Raw genomic sequence first — 6,970 nt, 5'->3', positions numbered from 1 at the left:
AAAGAAAAATCTCTGGTTCTCGGAATTCCATTATAACGAGTCCTAGATAAACCTAGGGTTTGAAATATTAAAACCCTAACAAATGGTTCTTGCCCTAGAATCCATTATGTTTCAAATCTGAAAGGGCTAAGAAAATTTCTATAAATGCAAACCCTGAGACTAATAAATTAAAAGGCCTTCTAAAAAGAGATGGCAGTTAAGTCCATACAGGAGAGCACGGTCAAATGGGCACGTATCTCTTAAGAGCCTACTTTCCTACGATGAGATCTCTGACAGCATGTCCCTCGATTGCATCGGCCCTGGCAGCCGATCTTGGGCCAGCGGCGACTTTGTAAATCACTTTGGTGCCAAGCCCAGCGCAAACGCTATTGAAGATATCGTCGACACCCCTCGCAGCCACGATCCCGCTCTCCAATCCAGCTTAGAGGAGCCTTATGACACCTAGTATGTTGCTAAACTCCATTCCCATGTGGCCAAAGGCGTTCAAGACCCTGTTAACCCTGAGATTCATTGAATCTACCTTCCCCTGAGTCTTCAAGTCCTCCACCAGGCCAACGCTGGCACCAAAGAAGACACTGAGGAGATGCCTGCATCTTGTGTAATAAGTGATATTTTCACCCCAATATCTTCTCTAGACAGCGGCCTCTTCTTGAAATAAGAATTATGGTGAAGTAGGGATCTAGTATATATTATAAATTGGCTTGTAATCAATGGAACCATATAGATCTCCATAGGTATTGTGCAGGCACCTGCTTTCGCGATCGCCTCCTCCATCTGCCGAATTATTTAATTACTGGTTTAACTGGGGTACGACTACAACAAGTGTTTCCTCTAGGTCGCTCTCATGGCCTGCACCTTCTGTGAATGAGAAAGAAATCACGACAAGGAAAGCGAATAAAGGCGCAAGAATGGAACCAATATTGCAGACCCATTGCAATGCTTCTGAAGTTTAATGGAACCTTAATTAGCATTTATGGGTTGTAATAGTCTCTTTATGAATGCAGGGGTTTAAGTTGCCACTAATTTCATTCTGAATGCAGTCTGTACCCGCATATACATTGGCCACATAGACACAGAATCACCGAAGCATCGAAGATGACGAGGTGAACATGGAACCTACGGTTGGTATCAAATACTTGCAATTTTGTTAATTTAGTTTACTTAATTAGAGAGGATCCCGTCTCTTCATAAATAGACATTGTTAATGGTTAGAAACTAACATATCAACATTGATGTTATATTTTGAATAAATTAGAAATAGTAGAGAATCTAGGCACATATCCAATCATCTCATGGTTGGATTTTGGTTTTTTTTTTTTCTCTTGTTCCTTTGGTTATTGGTTATTCTTAATTATTAACCAGACTCTGTGTTATAGACATTTTTGGGCATTGCAACCCCAATCATAAATGTCCATAAACCAAGGGATCCTAAGTCCCTAAAAGTGTTGTTCCAACCCTTAAAAGAACAAGGTCAACTGATTACATCATCTCCCAGAAGTTCTCCATGAAAAACTACTCAGAACTGGTCAAAATTGGACCATCTCACCTGCTCCATGGTCAAGCTACGATGCATCCCACCTAAATGCACATAGGAGGTGCGATGCATACTGAAAATCCCTTCTATGGGGTGCGATGGGCGAGAGTGGACAAATGGCAGAGTCAATCTGCAAGGTGGAGGATCATGGAATTTTCCAGAAACTTCTCCTGTGACACTTGCCTCTCTGAATTCGACCAGGGATGAGTAAGAGATCATCATTCTCCAAATGGAATCAAGAACTATCAGAGAGAGGACACTAGTCAGATCCCAGAAGCTGACTCATCCCCCTTACAAACATCTATATATGGATCCCTCATCCCAGAGATCCAGAGGCTGGAATTTTGTATCTTGTGAGGAAGTGTTGCTGGTTTCTTGGTGTAACATCATAGTGTTGGGTGATCTAAGCTTTTCATGAGGTGAAGAAGGGGTTTCTTGCTGAGCAGATGACGTTGGGTCAGAACAATTGGTTGTAATCCTCTTTGCTATTCTTGATTATTAATAAATCTATTCAAGTTTTCCTCCACATTCTTGTATGATTGATGATATATGTTTTTGTGTGGTCAATATATATCTGGTCCTATATTGTTTATGATAGTAGATCTCTGTTCTTGGATAGTGTTATGCTGCTTTGATTCCACAGGTGCTCTTTGAAGCTGGGAAGACGAGGAAGCGAGTGGAAAAGATCTATCAGAAGGGAGAGGAATCAAGCAAGGAACCAAGCGCAAGACAGAGGTTGGTCTCCTTTTTTCCCCTCTTATCTACTTCTCATAAAGGAAAACGAAAGTGGTTTTAGTTTGTTTGTTTCTAAGGTAGCTACCAGCCTTAGTGGGACTAGCAACTCTGCATAGACACTAGATTTCCCGATAACAAAATGGCGACTCCACTGGGGAGCGAATAGATTGTTTGTTTGTCTATATTTGTTTGCTTTATAAACTTACAGACGGAGCCTGAAGTCAAGCCAGCTAGCCTTCGAACTGCATTTGCTATGCAAGTGCAAAGTAGATCAATGCTGCTTCAGTCTATCTCCGGGTTTTGTTTATGAACTGAACAATCGATTTACAAGCTCTCTAATTGCCCTTGTGGTGGCTCTAGTAACCTCCTTAGATCTACCCCTGTGATTTATTTACTGATTACCACTTGCTCGGCCTAAATCCCTGAACTGTGCTGCAAACTGTGATCAAGAACTGGATCAAAAGTCTCACACTATACCATTGCACCCTCTCTTCAAGGATATCAGTATGCATCGCACTTCCCGTGTGCTGTAGGTGGGATGCATACTGGAATCCCTGTGTAATAGGTGCGCTGATCAGAAAGGGCTAATTTTGCCTCCATACTTTGGTTTTTCTTCACTTTTTCCAGCTCTATTCAGGAGTTTTGCTGTCTGTAGTCAGTATACCTCTGTTGGAAACCCCCTTCCTTGCCATTATTCTACCTCCGTTGTGCAAAGAACTGTAAATGTTTTTATGTATTTTGAGCCATTTTCTGTTCTCTTTTACAAAGAAGTAGCGTAATTAAACTGTCGTTTCTTGATTTGGAAGTGTCGCAAGTGTCGTTTTCAGTCATAGAAGAGAATTTGATTGTTCTTGATAGTCAATTACACTGTTACTCTTGTATTTGATTTGAATTAGTAGTTTTTCAAGTGTCGAAAGCAAATTTTCAATTCCAAATCGCAAAGTGTCGTCATTGTCTTCATTTTGTCTTGAAAAGAAGCTTGTTAGTAATGTTGCGTTGAAAAATAATTCAAATTTGCGCTTAGCTTTCTTTTTATCATTCACACATTAAGAAGGCTGAAAACAAATACATGCATGTGCATTTGCATTTAGACTGTTTGTTGGTTTGATTTAGGACAGTGCATATAGTGTGTGCTCTCTGCTCTATGTTGAAAGAATATCATCTCTCTTTCCTTAGTAGCTAGGATTTTCATTCCAAAAAGAAGATTAAACGACTGTTTATCATCTTAGATTGCATTTTAGGAATTGTATATTTACATCACGTGGTGAACTTGAAAGGCAAATTTCTTAAGCAAGATCAACTGTAAAATAAATTTAATGAATCTAAAAACGCTTTGGAACCTAACGCATAACATTTAGAAGTCTAGGCTAGAGACGTATTCCGGCGTCGTAAAGCCTGGTAACTGTTGTTTTCATTACTGGTTGGGTGATTCCTCCACTTTGAGACAATAAGTGCCAGTACGGACTTGTGCTCCCACGTACCGTCTAGTATATATTGGGAGACCACAATAGGCTTTATCCTTTATCCATAGGAAGTTGTGTCTGCTGCCCTATCGATCGCAATGCACTGAACACAACATTCGGGAAGATTGACTACCGTATCGTAAAAAGTATTCTGCAGTTTTTTGATTGCTTTGGTAATCCCTCTGTCTAGATTTCCAGAGTAGTCTCTTTCGTTCCTTTTCAGACTCCTTAAAGGAAAAGGTCCATCTGAGCACTTGTCACTTCAAGCTCGTTAAAAATCGAAGGTGACTAGAGTCATCTTTTGTTTTCTATCGACTCTTAAAAATTGAAAAAACAAGTTGTGTCAAAGCGTCTAAAATTTATTTTAATCAGAATAAATATCACCTTTCCTACGTTGGTCTTAGGTTGAGAAAAATGGAGTCCACCAACCAAGGGGTTCCCCTTGGGGGAAATCCTAGTCCTTTCTCCTCTTGGGGAGATGTTGGTGCACCTCATATGGCCACATTGTCACTTCCAGGATTGACGATTGGCTTGCCCGTATGGCTCTTCTCAACCTCTGTCATTCAGAATACCGTAATTCCTGAGCAATCAAGTCAGCAACTAAATGATACCAAAGTTACCCCCCAACCTTCTACTTCGTCCAATTCTCCCTCTCCTCCTTCCTCTTCGCTTGATGAAGCTGGTAAAGCCAAAAATCAAGTAACTGAGAAGAAGAAGGAGAAGAAGAAGAAGGAGCCAAAGGCAAAAAGGGGCAACCAGGCATCGTCTAGCGAAAATCCACACACTGCACCGTCCAGGCCTAAATCGCCATGTGTCATTTGCAAAGGAGACCACTATCATCGAGATTGTCCTTGCATCCCTCGGATCTTAAGGGACTGGTCTCCTTGTTTGCACAATCCGGTGTCATCAACCTCTGACGATCATGTTGAGAATACACCGTCAACTAGTGAAAGTGAAGTCCCTGGACAAAAAGGGAAATGTAAATTTCCTTGTAAACTGTGTGAAGGCGATCACGCCGTCCACCGTTGTCCCTTCTTAGACGAGGCTAAAAGAGTTTTGGACGACCGTCCGGTTTCACCGTTACGGCTTCCTCCTGGATATAAGAAACTCTTGCCAAGTCCGTCACTAGTTGAAAATCCGGCTGACACGCCATTGTGGTCGGCCGAAGCATCTATCATTGAAGATGAACCCTCTGAATCCACACCAGATGAAATTCAAAAGGTCGAGGTGGCAGTTGACCCGGTCTTGCCTTCAGAACGTCCATCTTCGGATCATACAATCACCGGAGAGAATAAGAACGACACCATTCAAATTCTCTTCGTAAGCACAGACTCCGATGAACATGGGGGCAGTCTACCCGTTCCTTTACCATAGGAAGGAAGTTCGTCAGAGTCATATCCGACTGTCTATTCGGTCCCACCTCCAAGCAACCTAGTTGTTTCCTTCGATTGGAATCTACTAGGCAAACCTCGCTTACCAGCTAGTGTACCATTTCGAATCATTGCTCAAATATATAGAATGGTCGTGGCTGGTACCATCTTAGATGAAGGGGCTTCTGTGAGTATCCTTTCCTCGACTGCTTGGAAAGCGCTTGGTTCGCCATCACTTTTGCCTGAAATGAGAAATCTGACAAGCTTTGACAAAGGAACCAGTCGATCGTTAGGGATCCTTCCCAATGTGCCGATAACATTGAGAAGGAAAACCGTTCACATGAACGTAATGGTAGTCCAAGGACCCCAGGATTATAATTTACTCCTTGGACGCGACTATATTTATTGCATGGGAGCCATTGTCTCCTCACTCTTTAGAGTAATGTGTTTTCCGCATGAAGGAAGAGTGGTCAAGCTCGTAGACCAGCTTTCATTCCCTAGTTCACACATAGCAAATAGTCAAATACCATCCCTGAATGGTCTTTTCACGCAAGGAATGTCTCATCAATCCCTAGTCCGTTCACCTGATGAGCGCGAGTGATTCGGAGGACATCACTGAAACCTAGGGGGCATGCACCCTGGCCTGTTTCGATAGGAAAACCTTGGGCATAGGGTAGGTTTCCTCGAAGGATATATGACTGGTTTATGAGATTAAACCGGAATAAGATTCCTTCGTCAAAGTTATGTGAGTGGAGGCGACTGTGCCACTCACCTTTGTCTATTTCGGTAAACATCGTCGAGGAAGTGTTTTGTCTGTAGTACAGATAGAGCAATCTTTGGTAACCTGGAAATTCTTCGCTATACCTGGGGGCATGCAAACCTTTTGGCGTGCAAGCAAAGAGCGACCATTTATTTTTTTTAAATTTGTAGGTCCTCTAACCCTTTAAACTCGTAGGATTGGTCGTTTCCTAACTTGCATAAAGAAACGATGCGGGGCAAAACTTTGTAAAAATGCCATTTTAGATGAGACATCCTTATTATACGACTGGATCGAGCAGTTTTAACGTGGAATTCAAGCTCGTTAAAAAATAAACATAAGCAATGAGCAAACGTTCCCCCAGAGTTTAAGCTCATTAAAAAATGAACCAATTTTCGGTAAATAACCATCGTGAATGAATTATCATCAGCCTTTGAAGCCTTGGTCATGTTCTCATCATCACCTCCACTCTATATTGGCCGATCATTCACCTCCATTTGATTGTTTACCCCTTTTGAGGAATAGCTGCGAAGAGTGATCCTGTTAGCCATCCTTGTGTCACTGTTGTGATTGGAAAATTCCAAACCTTACCTGGAATTAGTTGCTACCTGAAGTTATCACTCGTTCCTCGAAAAACGAGTCTCCTTTAAGCTCTTTTTAACTGACTCATAAAATATGAAAAGATTGCCGAGTAATTAGCCTCTCCAGCTCGTTAAAGTGACTGGAAGTGCTATCCCTCCTTTAGATTTTAATCTTTTTGGACCTGAGGGATTATTACACAAAAAGATCGAGGGCTTGTTTTGTTTGGCTCGTTAAAATTACCGAAAATTCATCTCTTTTGTATTATTTTATACTTTTTCGGACTTAAGGGATTATATGACGAAAAAGGATTGTTCGAGTTTTCTTTACGTCCCTTTTCAGACTCTCTAAAATTGAAAAGGATCAAGTTATCTTTGTCGTTAAACTCGTTAAAACCGAATAGCGACAAACTTGTCCATACAGACAAGAACGAGTTTCACTATCGCTAGGCTTGTTAAAACATAGCAATGGGTTTGCCCGAAGGGAAAATTATAGAACAAGCATATGTTATCCTCCTCAAGCTTGAAAAAAA

The 6,970-nt window shown here is 41.4% G+C and overlaps 1 pseudogene; it reads right to left on the bottom strand.

Annotated features, from left to right (window-relative positions):
* Positions 1 to 220: 220 nt before the first annotated feature.
* On the bottom strand, positions 221 to 784 carry LOC149152588 (mitochondrial import inner membrane translocase subunit TIM23-2 pseudogene; annotated as a pseudogene).
* Between the last annotated feature and the right edge of the window lie 6,186 nt (positions 785 to 6,970).

Source organism: Pinus tabuliformis, chromosome 9, assembly GCF_031772625.1.
Source record: "Pinus tabuliformis cultivar Carrire ecotype Pingquan chromosome 9, CPIR1, whole genome shotgun sequence".
NCBI lineage: Eukaryota > Viridiplantae > Streptophyta > Pinopsida > Pinales > Pinaceae > Pinus > Pinus tabuliformis.
This window is presented reverse-complemented; position numbering and strand designations above follow the sequence as displayed.